The following is a 15836-nucleotide window of genomic DNA, read 5'->3' as shown; positions in this document are numbered from 1 at the left end:
CACAGACGCACCATTTAATTAAGCCATCAAAAAAATGAAGGAAAATGGAAAAAAAGGGGATACAAAAGAGAGGAAACTTCTTCAGCAAGTTAAAGCACTCTTAATAAGTAACAACATGACATTAGCCATTAAGAAACAAGAACTCTAAATAATGCATTCAGAACCTATAGATCTAAACCAGAAGATAACAAAGCTTCATAAATCTGTTTGTTCATTAAGTTAAAAAAAGCCAGACTTTGTGTTGCTATCATGTCAGCTGGCACCAAACTGTACGCAATTTAGTGCAACTACAAAGTGAAACCCATAGTCTACAATGGCAGGGTTTTTGATCACGCTAATTAACAGCCATTTTGTTTAAAATAAACAGATACGACTCTAATTGCCTTTTTTACATAAGAAAGGGAAGATCTTAAAAGTGAAAGCATGCAAAAGGAAAGATCAGACAGTCGCCTTTCAGATTGATAAGCAAACTCTGTGTGAAATGAGCGCAAATGAAGTTTGAGACACTCTCTGGATTGACAGCAGGGAGACAGCAAAGCAGGGGAACGAGTGTTTTCTGGAGGTGAGCAGGCATGGCTACAGTCCCTTCCAGTGGGAAAATGATGTACTTCATACCCCCCTTTTTTCAAGTCTTCCCATCCTCCGAGCATCTGCCCATGAGGAGCTTATTTTTCTGCAGGGCCCAGCATGCACTGGTGGCATCCCATTTTGTGAAATCTTCAGACCACACAATGAGCCTAGTTAGCATCTGTACACAGAATTTGCAAAGAAAATCAAATGCCATAGAAAAGGAAGTAAAGAAACACAGAAAGGGGAAAAGGGGTTCTGATCTCTGTGCCTTCACTTAACCCTGGCACCAGGAGAGGGGCTCGACCCAACTGCTCAGCACCAGCTGCTAGGATGCACAGAAAGACCACTCGGGTCCCTAAAAATCCCTGTAAGTAATGTGCATGGCAGAAGCAGGGATGCTATCCAGTTCTCTGGCTAACTTCAGTGGGTCTGAAATGCAACCTGGAGTTACAGTGAAGATGATGTTTTTTCACTTTTTTGGACGATGTATTCCTGTCCACACCACAGCTACCACTGTATCTGAGTAAGGTTAAAGTCTGTCTTGATCTAGCTATGAGCTCTGTAAAAATGGATCCTTGCAGCATTATGGAGAACATACAGAAGCAGTTTACTTTTTTTAGACAAATTCCATTTATCCCTTTTCAAACAAAGCTTAAACATTGCTTTTCAACTGCATGAAAACACATGTCATTGCATAGTAAGGCAGAAAAGCAAAAACATTTTTTTGTATGAAAAAGCTCCCCCACCTTCCCCCAACCCCAATGAAATTCATAACCCACCTCTCTGGGAAAAACAAAACAAAACAAAACAAAACAAAACAAAACAAAACAAAACAAAAGAAAAGAAAAAAACACCACCTAGATGTTTTAAGCTGCAAACACAAAAACCACAATTCAGAATTGTTTCTCCTCATTTCAGGTGTGCAGTGTCCCCACACTCCTCTCAATTAGAATCCCTCCTTCACTACAAGTTGCAGCATACTTCCTCAGCATTGCAGATTGATATGCATAACGGCACATTCTGACCCATCTGCTGTGGCTTCCATAGCAGTTCATATGTAAGAACAAGGTCCTTACTTTCAAGATGTTGCTTGGACTGTATGTTTTCATCATACTCAAAATACCATTTAAAGTTCTGAAACTGCAGACGATTGCTCCACCTAACACTGCAGGCTCTTATACCAACATGGTAATGCTACAGCAGGAGGCAGGCTTTTTGAAGGAGCTGGTCCTTGATGGGGCATCAGCTCTCAATGAAGTAAGGGTCTGTGGAAAGACTTGCAATTTCCCATTCCATCTGATGGATGAACTTTTCCAGCTTTCTTTCCCTAATGCAGCACACTTCAGTTTGTTTATTTAAAACAACAAAGGAGGACCTGAAGACTTGCACTGGACATACAATTTTCTTTTGGATGCTACAGAGGGAATACTGTAAAAGGTGCTGGTCATATTGATGAATGTGCTGCTGTAAGAAATTTAGATACTATGCTGGGAAATATGGTACAGAAATGACAGAACAGTTTACATCTTCCCCCACGTTCGTAGCTCCACTTTGTGCTGGGACTACAGAATTAAGTGTTTATGGACACTCAGGGATGCACAGCAAAGCTTGGGCACTGAGCACACAGATCTGCAGGGTGCAGTTGGCCTAAAATTCCCATGAGGCACCACAGCAGCATTCACATACAAAGATTTTTCTATTTGCAGCTGAAACTGCAAAGTAAAAATTATCCTACAAAAATTTCTCAGAACTGAGCTTTCCAAAACCAGTTTAAATGGAACATTTTCAGTCAGCTTTCATGATAACAACATCAGAGAAGAACTTCATCACAAGAGCAATCTCCCTGGCCTTCAAATATTTTGTTAATATAACTCTGAACATCAGACATATTCTCTATCAAAAACAAGCATCAGTATATACTGTAGGGGAATTTCATTACTACAGAAACAGTGCGATGTATTGTGCTGCTGGCTGGGAATCTCAGACTGAATGACTTCAGCTTTCAGATCAGCAGCCAGAACAGACTACAGCTGGGCTAATTCGATTTAGAAGAGGCCATGTTGTTGGTTTTCAAACGTTAAAACCCCATAGAGTCATAAAACAGCAATGGTGTTGTTGCCTGAAAAAGGACAGACAGAAAGATACAGCAGCTTTCCAAGAAGCACAAACCAAGGTTGCCAAAATATGCCTACAAGAATTACACTGTGGGAAATAAGACATGAAAAGGAAAATAAGTCAGAAAAGCTGGATACTAGCAGTATCCTACTGCTAGCATTACATCAGCAACCGTATTGGAGAGCAGTGAGTGATATACATGCAGCTGGTTTATCAGCTCACTATGGTCAAAGGGATACTTTTAAATTCAGTCCATATTTATATATCACTGGGTTTTTCACTGAATTTTAAAAGGTGGCGATTACTTTAGTAACACTCCTGGTAAAATCTGCCATGATTTTTGTAACAAAAGATTACTCACACAAGGAAACAATAATTTATCTTTCTTCTGGTCTATATGAAAATTGTTTCAAACAGCTACAATTACAACCATAGCTGCTAATTTTCAAAAGTAGCTATTTGACTTTTGAATCTAGAACATATTAACTTTTCAATTTGAGTTTAGTTCCTCATGCCTAAGCCACATTAGACAAAAATAATATTCCATCAGGTTTTAGCTCTTCAAAATGAACCTAGTATTTCATATTATTTAAAAGGACAATTTTAGCAAATATAACCAAAGCCCATAAAATAAACATTAAATAAGCATAAAACCTTACACATTCTCTCCTCTACACCCACTCCCCCTCCACTTTCCTATCTTCTAGGAGATGTTTTAATGGACAACTCTGCATTAAAAACAGATGTTAAATTCTAGCTACTACTACTGTCAGCTGGATTGGTAGTAAGGCTTTCAGCAACATTTTCATACAGCACAACAGACAATGTAAACAATTTCCCTCCAAAGATCCAACTCCTCTTGTGAATTATTGGACTTCTTTGAAAGGAAATATGTAAATAACCCACCATAACAACACAATTCCACAAAATTAAGTTTTGAAAAAACTGTTTCAAAAAGAAAGAAAGAGGGAAAGAAAGAGGGAAAGAGGGAAGGAAGGAAGGAAGGAAGGAAGGAAGGAAGGAAGGAAGGAAGGAAGGAAGGAAGGAAGGAAGGAAGGAAGGAAGGAAGGAAGGAAGGAAGGAAGGAAGGAAGGAAGGAAGGAAGGAAGGAAGGAAGGAAGGAAGGAAGGAAAAAAAAAGGAAAGAGAATTTGTTCTTCTATTAAAAGTATTTTCATTTAAGAGATTTAGAATTGAAGTCTCAAGTAAATAGTATTTTATTGTAATACTGTGTTAGAAACTCGTTAAAATTGAATATATAATTTACCCTGCTAAGAAGAGCGGCAATAACTGAGTATAAAATCCTAAATAGGACAAGAGTAAGACAAACTAGAGGAAATCAATAAACAATAATGAATACCACAATATGGTGTTCTGTTTGTTTTTTGTTTGTTTGTTTGTTTGTTTGTTTTTGTTTTTTTATCCAGAAGGATTTCACAGAATTCTTCATGCAGCAACAGAAATGTTCTTTGGCTACTTAGGAAAAAAAAAAAAAAAAGGAGGGTATAGCATATGTTTGGTGCAGAAATTTCATATACTTGAATTTGGAAGTCCTATAAAATAAAAAAAACCCCTTGGGGTTTAGTTTTCATCCAAACCCAAAAGTAGGATATTATAGTTTCATTCCAATACGTAAATAAGATCACTTTATTGAATGCTGAACATTAAATAGATTTTATGAAGTTTTATTGCACTACAGTGTTGTCTCTGTCAAGTTTCACATTGTGACTTGCATGACTGTGTCTATTTCTGTAATGGCCATTTTCATACTGTGCTTGAATAAATCCATCTGGATGACACACCCATCATAGTATAGTTTCATGAAGTGGAATAAAACTAAATTAGCGCGCTGATATCTGTCATGAGGAAAACCTATTTTCATACCAGAACTATGGCTGGATGCTTACTGAGCCATGATGGTCTATAACACGCAAATTATTGGTGTAGAGAGACAAGTGAAGGAAGGGTATCTCCCATCTATCCAGTTGCATACCCCGTATTCTGAATTCATTAACAGAAAGCACCTGAGTAATTCTACGGCATAAAGCCAAGACAGGCACTGTTGCTAGTTACGGCTCTCCAACAGAGCACAAGCCTGCCCAGATCTGAAAAAGGCCAAGCCATCATTGCTGGATCATGTAAGCAGCACACCATGACATTAGGCATGTAACTGGCTGAAGAGAACCTTTCTATGGCTCTGATTACATTCCTTTTTCACATCTTACTGATACAAATACTGCAGCACTGCATTGCCACCTGCATTAGTGGAGTTTTACATTATTATACTGACAGTTTTTGCTATTGTGAAGACGTGTTCTTCAGATGCACCATTCAGGATGTATTTTCCACTGAGCATGAGCTTTTGGCATAGGACGAAAGAAAAGCAGCAGAGAGCTTCAAGTGTGCATATTAAACTCTTATGTGGCAACAGTGGCAGGATCAGCAACAGAAGCAGCAGGTTTCATCTGCAAACCAAGGCATTCGCACCAGTGGGTTATAAAAGAGCAAATTTCACTGTAAATGCTCAACTGGAGTTATTTTTCAGCTCACAACTATTCCTTAGTGAGCAGGCATTTTTAGGATGGAACGATTCAAAACAGAGTCTTCAATGAATCCCTTTGATGATGAAGATAGTATTTTACACTAGGCAGCAGTGACCTAGCAAAACTTTATTCATAAGCATACACACAGTATGTAAAGGAAGAAAAAAAAAAAAAAGTCATTTCTGATAGCTGGATTTAGAAAGTAAAGTATATCACTGCATCAGACCCAAACTCTAGACTGCAAAACAAGTTTAATCACTAGTAATTACTCTTTAGCTTTTAGTATTCTCATTTTTTAATAAGACACTAACTAGATTCCTCTCCAGTTGTTCCTCTCCATTGAGCTTACTAAAACCAGAATCACTACAGCCACTTCTGTTCAGTGTCCTTTCCACTTTATGGTTCTCTCCAGCAGTTTGAATTACTCAAAACCATAAAAGCATACTCTGATTGGCCTCCTGTTTTTCTGGAGATGCAGCTCCTTGTACGTTGAGTTCACCATGGAATATTTGCTCTCCTCATTCAGCCAATTGAAGAAAAAAAAAAACAAAACACATGAAAACAGAATTTCCCCTGTAAGCTATTCTTTTTGAAAGGAAACACACACACACACTAAAGAGAGAGATATAGAAAGAAAGAAATGAAAGAGCACAGACAAGGAAATTATTGTTGTAATGCATACATCTCTGGGGCCTCTTCTAGGTGCCTGGGCAAGCATCACAGGTGGCTTCAAGAGATACTTTGGAAACAAAATTGTATTTTTGGTGAAGAGTAACAGATTTAGCCTTGGGTTTTTCTGTTCATTGTGACTACATAATCTTTTTTCAAATGAAGAATACTGATCCCTCTTACTCATATAATTTGGATTAGAATGCCTAAACATTTTGGCATTTCAGATATTCATCATTTGGATTAAAAAACCTTAAACATGAACATGTAAGAAGATTCATATCCTTAAAACACATTATAATGCAACAGAATTATCTTTCACAGAGTTTCAGGATCTCTGCCTCACACAGAATAACCTCACTAAAATTACAACCACCAAAATAACACGTCTCTCTCAGTGTGTGTATATATATGCACATACATAATATACGCACTCACAGAAATGTATATACTATACACACACAAGTATCTTGCACATTCTTCCATGAGATGTTCATAAATTTCAGAAGCTGATTTGCATATTAAAGATTTATTAAAATAGGCTTAATCACAGTGCTCTAACACTCACCTGAACAGCACTTAGATAGATAGGCAAATTGAAAACTCATTCTTAAAGCACTTCAGCACAATCTCAAAGGCCTCAGGAAAGATCTTTCTACAGGTCTCAAACTCTCTTTCAAAAGAACCTGATCACATAACATAGGAGGACTCTCCAGCATGTAAAGTCACTTATCAGCATGCAGTCTAATTTAATTTTCGTACTTTCACCATACATGAAGCAATAGAAAAGGTGCACACCTTTAGGTGGTGCACCACATATGCATAAGCATTGTTTCCTTAATGAAATTCTGGCCACACAGAAAGATTTCTAATGCAAACTACTAAAACTGTACATACTGCTGTTTCTCCCTATCTCATTCCAAGCAATAATATGCATCAAATTCAAAAATATTAAATATTTTAACCTACTGAAATTATTGATTATAATTATACATATATCTCCCAGGTTGCAGAATTTTCATAGTGTTTCATCACTGAAAACGTAGCCACTCCTAGAGAGGAATCCAGGAGTTGATCAACAGCATACAACAGTGTTACAGCACAGTTCATAGCAAGAAATTAACACATTAGATATAATTAAAAAAATATTAACCAACTGAAGAGAACTATGCCTACTTCCTCATCTCTGAAAACACAAGAGGCCTTAAAAGTAAGCATCCTGAGGAAGATAAAACACAGCCTACTTTATCATACATGGCACTATGCCAGCAATGTTTCATGACCTCTGTGTAACCTCCAACAGCATTTACACGCACCTTAAAATTATGGTCCATGTTCTGCCCTTGAATATGTACATGCAGCTCCCACTGAAGTCAACGGCAGCTGTATCTGTACAGCTGAGAGCAGAATTCAACCTTATGTACTGCTCATTATCACAGAGATGAAGTCAGATCTTTTGAAGACTCAGTGAGTCTTGAAATCACCCAAGAAAATAATTCCACCCCAGAGAGACTCCCCAACAGATATGAAAACTACACAACTCACATTTTAGTCATTTTAGTGGTGTTTCTGCCAGAGAGAAACATCAAAAGGAAGGTGCAATATGCATGCAGTTCATACTCAGAAAGTATAATATGTGGTGCTGTGCCACACACACACACACACAGATATATATATATATATATACGCATGAGTGTATTTTTCTGAGTGGGAGAGGTTATACAGCATAGTCAAAGTCTCAGCTCTGGAATTACTGACACTCACAGGCTTACCTCAGACCCTTTATGCTTTCAAGCACCATTTATTGTAGGCAATATTAAAATGTGTGGTTTGTAAAAAGAGCAGCTTTTTCCTCTTCTCATTAAAAATACAATGAAGAGCTAAAAATTTTTCTTCTGGCTTCTCTGTCTCACTGTATTTATCTACTGTTTTTATTTATTAATTACATTTATAGTTGAGTCAAAATGGATGGTAACCTCTTAAGACGCAGCCAAGGTCAAACCACAACTGCAGGGCAAATTAGGTATAGAAAACAGACGTTGTGATACCCTCATGCGAATTTTAGCCCACAAGAGACTTAAATGCTAAGTGTTGTGTGGTGAACACAAGACACAAAACTGGGTCCCTCCTTACACTTGCCCATCACTGGCCAGTATCTCCCTCATCTGGGTCACCATGCCATGGTCTCTCCATCTCTGGAAAGCCCCATACTGCCCACTTTGTGAATGTGGCAGAGAGGCAACGGGCAGGAGGCCACAGCTCTGTGCATCATCCAGAAACAAGGTTTCTCTGGCAAGGCCCCATTTTCACAGACACATGAGCAAAACCACACAGCTGGGGCTTTGCTCTGCAAGCACCCCCTTGCCTGCTGGGGGACACATGAAGGTGGTATGATACACGTCTGCCAAGGGAGCTGGTGTGACAACTGCTCCTCCACGAAGCCACCCTTCTCCTGTCAGGAGCGGTGGTGCAGCAAGGATCACACTTTGCAGTTCTTTCCACCACTGTTAAATTGCAATATTCAGAGTACAGCAGTAGATGCTAACAGGTACTACTACTAAACATTGGTGTGGCTTGTAGATGCTAGCCAAGTCTAGGATCACCATGTTACTTTCATTCTCTTTGAACATCACCCACAGATCACTACAGGGAATTTGACATCCAGCTACTGAATGGCGCTGGACCTTTATTGAAGTCTGTGGAATTAAAATGATTTACACTGACTGTGGATCTTTTTTTTTTTTTTCCAGTTGTTAGAAAATGTTTCAGTTGTCAGTGTGATTATAACAGTAACTCTAATACACTCAGAATTGACTAAACATTGGCCTGTTGTTTGTAAATTAACATGAGGATGTAGAAATAACACCTCTTTGAAGCATACTGCTGAAGTTTCAGAAGAATTCTAAAGTTTCTTCACTTATACCAGGTAATCAGTATATTTATTTATCTGTCAGCAGCTGCTTAGGAGGGCCCCATGCTCAATGGAGAGATATTAAAAGGCATGTTTGTGATCTCCAGCTGCAGCACAGCATTTCTTTGGCATGCCCTCCCCACTGTAAAGTTCTGGTTACTCAGAAACAAAGTTTAGATAACTGCAAAAATTGACATTGGGCCCAGAGTTTCCAGTGCTCAATACCCGTATTTTAAATTAGGTTCTTGGAGGGGTCTGCACATGTAGTTAGGCAAGGCACAGATTTTCAAGCCCTCTGTCTGCCTAAGAGCTCCTGTTGTGCACAGCTGCCCAGTTACTTGGAACGCTGAAGTCTCCATACGTGAAAACCTGCTTTTCAAATCCAGACTCACTGCAAACACCAGATTCATTCAAAACCAGGCTAAACTTAAGAAATGCAAATATTGGCCAAGAAGAAATGAATGCCTTCAATTCATAATGCAATTAGCACATGCTGACAAAGTTTGTATCTCATCAGCATATAAAAACTATACTGATTTATCTGTATCAATATAATTACAGATACATTGATCCATTTCAGCATGTCCACTCATCTATTGCTCACCTTCTTGCATGTACGGACATGGCTTTGTTCACAAAACTATTTTCAGATCAGCTTACTTGTCTGTAAGCCCAACGTGTATAACCTTCCATGGCACTATCACCTTCAATCCATGCTAATGGCATTTTCATCATGTCTTGTGCTGCATAACTACATCAGGAAGATGTTACATTTTTATCTAGAACTGCAATACAAATACAAAACACATGCTTGTCTTAAGCATGTTGGTGAATGAGGTTGTGTTATGGGTAAAGAGTCAAAATGAATTCATACAGGACCCTTTCAGCACCTTCCTCTCAAGTTCTTTGAAAAGCAGTTTCTCTTATTTTCCTTAATGACACCTTTTTCTGGATATAAGTTCATTGCTCCTCTCCTACTGTGCCCCTTCAGCTATTTCTTGAAACAAAGTCACACGTTTCCAGTAAGGCCAAAGCAGAAAAGAGGCATGTATGAGCCCAGCTCTTACTCTTCAACTTCCCGTTTCAGTGCAGATTCTGCAGGGCTATTCTGGGACTGCCGGAGCCGTGCAGCAGAAAATCATCAAACATTCAGGGGAATCCCCTTCTGTCACTTTTATTATTCTGGCAAAAAAAAAAAATAGTGATGATGTGTCTTTTTAGACACGGTACTGGGCAGCAGGGTGTTCTTTATTTTAAGTAAAGGCAGGAAGTGAGTAATAGATTTCCTTTGCAGTCAAACTGAGGCTTCAGGCTGCCTGGTTGAAAGAGCTTCAGCCTCTCAATATCTCACCTTTGTGCTAAATGGGGAATTGTAGCAATCCTTACTACTTTAATTTCAAAAATATTAGGTACCGACAAGCCATATCCTATCTCTGTCAGGGGCAGCGTGACCTTACTGGCTGGGAAACTGAGACAAAAAGAGGCCTACAGACACACACGTAGAGGACAACGACCCACTGCTCCCGTATGCGACACAGACTCTGTATCTGTATCATTTCCCACCATTATTAAAAACAGCTCTGTTCCCCCAGCAGTAGAAATGATGCGTTTGCTTATATATGTAGCTATGTTCAGAACAGGTCCAGATGCCCTCACGATAAAATCCCCACACAGCCACCTGTGCTGTGTTTACATTAGGCCTCCTCCTACCACTACTCCCACTGATGAAGCTACACAACTGTTAATAAAGTTTTAGTGGGGGAAGATGTTTTTGCAGGCAAAGCAGCTGTTAACTCATGGCACTGGCTCATGTTTAAGGCTCTTCTTTACCTGGAGGAGAGCAGCCCAGTTTCTCTGTGTGTTTAATCTTCAGGTAATACTGATAATGCTGGCTTTTTGCCTAACAGGCCTGAAGAGCCATACCAAACAACTTCTGTGGGTACCAAATCAAGCAAAAAGAGAGACTTGAAGCTAAAGAAACCATCAACAAAAATGGACTGCACAAGTTATTATTATGACTTTAATTATGAGTAATTAAAAACAAAATGCAATAAAATGCTACTGTAGGGCAACAGTTAATTTCTGTAATGGAGATTTTCTACTGTGACTCTGCTTAAACTGATATACACCACCTGAGATGATTTTCTCTTACACTCAAAGGCCACTATGGCAGCTTTGCAGTTCTTGTCATACACTTCTGTGTTTTGGGAGGTCCTCACTGCTTATCTCTATGTTATTAATTACTACCTTTCTTATCTTACACTATAATTAAACCCCAGGCAATGAGACCAGGTAATATTATTTTCATGTTACGTATTTCCAATTTGGCCACTTAAAAAGAAAAACCATTACTATTGAAGCTAAGCAAAATACAAAACTTGGGAAACACGTTATGCCAATTAATATTTTAATTGACTTCCTCTCAGAAGAGCAGTCTCACTTTCTAACCACCATATTCAAGGTGACAGTCCCATTTTATACTCTCGTTCTGTTTTATTCTTCTCTGCTGGCACAACCAAGCTGGGTCTGAGGGAATTGGATTTGCCCCAGGTTCTTCCAAAGGTCAACTCATGCTAAAGAACAAAGCTCCAACTTCTCCTAAGTTCTCATACTGGATTTGTTTTCCTGGCACTGACTTCACTTTCCTCAAACTCAAAGTTTTAACACACTTCCACTATTTCTATAAAACAAATATCACCACCTTTCAGCTTCTTTCCATCACCAATAAACCCTCTGAAGCATCTCACCTAACCTAAATCTCCTGCTTCCAACTTACCCTCTTATGGCTGCTGCTGCTGTCCCCAGACTCTGGCTTACTCTAAGTACACCAAATGACATGAAAAATTCACTACCCTTACTGTTTTCCATATATTTTTGTTTCTCTCCTTTTGTAGATATCTCAGAAATGTAATAAACCAGTCAAAAGGTTGCCCTCCCTAATCTACCCTTTGAAACTGCTTTTTCTTATACTAACTGTTCAGTCCACTCAAATAAGAAGATGCAGGCATACGTTCTGCGTCCCTGAACCACACATAGCAAATGCAGACAGTAAGTATGGCCACTGAGCGGGGCACAGTGCCACACTAGGCCGAGTTAAGTGGCTTCTGCCGGTGAGGTGCATGAGGAGGAGAACACTCAGATGACCAAGAGCAAAGAGACGTTTACCACCCCACACACATGCAAACACATGTTGGGACTCCAGTAAATTTACAAGCTAGTGTTTTGTATACATTTTCCACTGCTCTGAATGACAGCAATGTGCAGAAGCAATGGAAAAACAGGCCTCCACAGGAGACCATTTATGAAGTTTCACTGTCTGTGGATGAACTGCTTTCCCCGGCAGAGGAGAATTTTCATTCATCACTTGTTTCTCCACTGACATCTCCCTCCTGCCCTTTCTTTCAGCTTCTCATATGCTCGGTGCATAATTAGAGCTCAAACAACTCATAATACTCCACTGTTGGGGCTGTTTCATCTGGTGTTTGCCTGATACACACTACACATAGTCACACAGCTTTTATTTTTCCTCAGTCTTCCTGGTATCTCAATAATTTGGTCTTACATACTCAGCCACTCAGATATTTCTAATTCTTCCACTAGCAGTGCTTTTTTGTGTCAGCTTTCTTCAGCAGATTCTGCTGCTCTAGGTCCGTTCAGAGGTGCAGCTACCAACCTACCATTTTTTACAGTACTTGAAACAGATATCCACTTCCCAAACTGATGAACAGAAGCAGATATATTTTTTCTCTGAATTTTCACCTATAAATCAAATTTCTAAATGTGTCTATTACATTTGCACCAAAGGTTTCTTAATTTCTTACTCATGAATGAGAATTAATTTGAACACACGAGACATTAACTCTGTTTAAGGCTTCCATAAACTTTCAAAAAAACATTTTTTTTTACCTAAGCTATTGCTACCCAGACTGACCATCTAAAATTGAGGGCTTAAAATAACTCAGTAATGACCTATAAGAAATGCAAGAATTCCAGGTTTGTAAGTAAAATTACAGAGATGGAAAGATGAATTTAATGAAGACATTCATATGCAAAATAATGTGTGCTGTAGAAAAAACGATTCCTAAGAACAAGAACTTATGACTCAGAGACCGAGAACTCAACACCATTTACGTGCCATGCATTGTCCAAACAAGAACAGAATAACAGAATAACTCCTGAAATACTGGGCACTGACTTCAATTTCACTAATACAGTAACAAAATACCTGCTGACATCAGCAACATGAGATGAAGATCATGACACACTATGTCATTAAAAAAACAACAGGCCAATATAGGAGCACTGACCCAATATGGTGGTGCGGTGCTAGCAAGAGCAATGACATGTTTTTCTCTGCCCAGATGACTGAAGTATTCATTCTGTGTAGCTTGCATGCAGTTGGACCATTGACATAATACTCAATAACCAAATCCCCTTCTGTATACACCATGGTGGAGAATAAGAAGGTAAGAGCGGAGGGGATTGAGAGCAGTGATCATTTTAATTTTCCCTCGTATTTTTTTCTTGTAAAAACATTTGCATACCCTTGTCTCTACTTCAAAGAGCTCATTTGAAAATTCTCATCTAAAACCCATTTAAAAAGAAAGTTAGAAATTACCAGCGAAGCAGAAATCCTCAGTCTCACCACCACGGCAGTGTCATTTCCCCGTTTGTACTGCTGACCCAGGTCTTTTTTTTTCTTCCCCCTTCTCACATAGTGAATGCTTGGTTGTGGTTGCTAGTCAAACATATCCTCGAGGCTCCTAGTGTTGTTCTATAAAAGGATGAACAGTCGAAAGAGAGATCAGCAAAACCTGCCTCAGGAGTTCTGGTAGGGCCAGTAAGATGAGTACCCTGCTTTAACTGATTAATTTTCAGTAAAATTTTATTTAAAAAAAAAAAAAAAAAAAAAGTGAGACTGAGAATTGCTAGAAGGAATTTTCAGTTTCTAGTGGTCTTGTCTGCTAAATAAATGGAACCCAGGCTCCCTAAGCTGGGAACCAGGCATATACACTTGTAATGTCTGAAGAAAAATCACTCAAAAAAAACTTTTATGGGTGAAGTCTCTCCTGGGGCTAAAGACTAACATAAAAAAGCAGACCTGATTTTTGTGATTTTTTATCACAAGTCTAGCGAGATTGAGCCTTTTTCTTGAGTCCTTAGTTTCTAGAGTCACCTGATTGTATGAGAGTATCGGTTTCCACTGAAAGAAGAAAAAAAAAAAATGCCGATTACCTGTAAGTGTTTGCAGGATTATGGCTGTAGTTCACATGAAATTTAAGTAATAACGGCCTTGTGTTGTCCCTTTAGTAGCAGAATGACCTGAAAGTTTAGAAGTTACTAAGGTCGTGTTTTTCAAAGGTACTTTCTTAAGTTGCACTAACTTTTTAACACTGTTGTATTTTTCTTTTTTCTGTATTTAACTGTAGAATCCTGAGCAGCCAAAAACATTAGTAATTCCTAAAAATAGCTATCCTATCCTCCTTTCCAAATTTAGAAATATACAGCATTTCTCAGGAAAAGGGAGAATTAAAGTACTTACTAAAATAAAGGTGGAGCATCCTATTTTTGCCTTTTTAGTCAGCCTTTTTTCATCGACTCCCCCTTTCATCTTCATATACCTAATCCTCATTTTCTCAATCCTATTTTTACTCTTGGAAGTTAACTGCCACCATTATTCATGTTGTCCAACTCTTTTCAGTTTTCCCTCTTTTTCAGTTCATTCATCCCTTGCTTCCTTCCACTTTAAGGTTCTTCTCCTCGGCTCAGCTTTCCCCTAACAAAACTGCCTCAGAGCAGCGTATTTCTCCAGCTCTACTTAAGTCCCACTTCAATGATCATAAACAGGAATAAATATAAAGCTAGGAAAAAAAAAATTACAGTTGATGATAAAATAATTTTTGACAACTAATTTATGTATAAAGTAAGGTCAAATTCAGAAGGCAGTCTAATCCAAAAACAAGAAATAAAAATTTCTGGAGATGTAGAAATGCTATCTCAACTTCAAGTATTTCAATTTTTGATTTCCAAAGGCTTTGCTTAAAATTCTTTATTTCAACACACTTAGTAAGTTTGCAAAAGATTTAGGGTCCTAAACACAAATCTTTCCTTTTTGTTTCTGTAAAACAAATTCTGTTCAGCTGAAACAAATGATTCCTCCCCCCACTTTCCAAAAAAACTCTTCTCCAAACTGTTTTTATTTAATGCAAAACAACTGTAATCCTCAATCCAATCAGCAAATTGAAAAATCTACCTTTGTGTAAAGTGTTCTGGACTCCTTTGGGATGAAGAGCCCTGTATCAACCCTAGAAATAATTGACCAACATTTCAGGAATGCCAAATGAGCCTCTGCATTACACATTAAATCATCCTACCTTCCAAGCCCTATTAATGGTAAGGGAACTGTATCTGTGACTGTAAGGGAACTGTATCTGCGATTCAGTGGGTGACAAATCACTCTCCTTTTTCTAAATGTTTTGTTGCCTCTGTGCAATGCCAACCCTTTATTGACTATCTTCCCACTCCCAGCATTCTCTCCCTTCTTTGAGGCATTTATAGCTTGTGTGATGGTAACATTCTTTCTGTCATCCCCTTGACAAAACTTCACCCATCTCCCTTGAAGCATTGACTGCTCACCTTCTTTCTCCACTGTTTTCAAGATGCCACAGCACTGTGTTTAGGACAGCTGATGCACTCATTTTTTATCTCCCTTCCTCTCTTTAGGGGTTCTCCCCTCCCGTGTATTAGCACACACTGCCGACTTCCCTTTCTTCCAGGGCATTGCCTGAGTGTGGGGTTGAGATCACCAGCTGGCCAAGCCATGGCCTGAGCGTGGCCCAGCAGACAACCTGGTGTTCTTACCCTTATACAACTGATGATGCACTTTTAGGTCCTTCAATGAGTTTGTGCTTTGGCAGCTAGCTTCATAACAACCCAGACTGGAAACATTAACTCTGAAACAAAAATGAGCACAAAGATGAGTGCTGGCCCTACATTTCCTGGAACAGAACAGGACAACGTCCATGCCTC

The 15836-nt window shown here is 38.9% G+C and overlaps 1 protein-coding gene across 13 annotated transcripts in view; it reads right to left on the bottom strand.

Annotated features, from left to right (window-relative positions):
• The window catches only part of SOX5 (SRY-box transcription factor 5), a 650695-nt gene that overhangs the window by 592164 nt on the left and 42695 nt on the right, over positions 1 to 15836 (bottom strand). For 3 of the 13 annotated variants that reach the window (XM_084509193.1, XM_084509202.1, XM_084509201.1), the window contains exons 1-2: positions 14043 to 14129; positions 13426 to 13581 (exon numbers count right to left, since the gene is read on the bottom strand). The exons of the other annotated variants lie outside the window; for them this stretch is intronic. The gene's annotated coding sequence lies outside the window, so the exon portion shown is untranslated. Of the gene's footprint in view, positions 1 to 13425; positions 13582 to 14042; positions 14130 to 15836 lie in introns of those variants that run through there. 13 annotated transcript variants of the gene reach the window in all.

This window comes from Aythya ferina, assembly GCF_964211825.1.
Source record: "Aythya ferina genome assembly, chromosome: 1".
NCBI lineage: Eukaryota > Metazoa > Chordata > Aves > Anseriformes > Anatidae > Aythya > Aythya ferina.
This window is presented reverse-complemented; position numbering and strand designations above follow the sequence as displayed.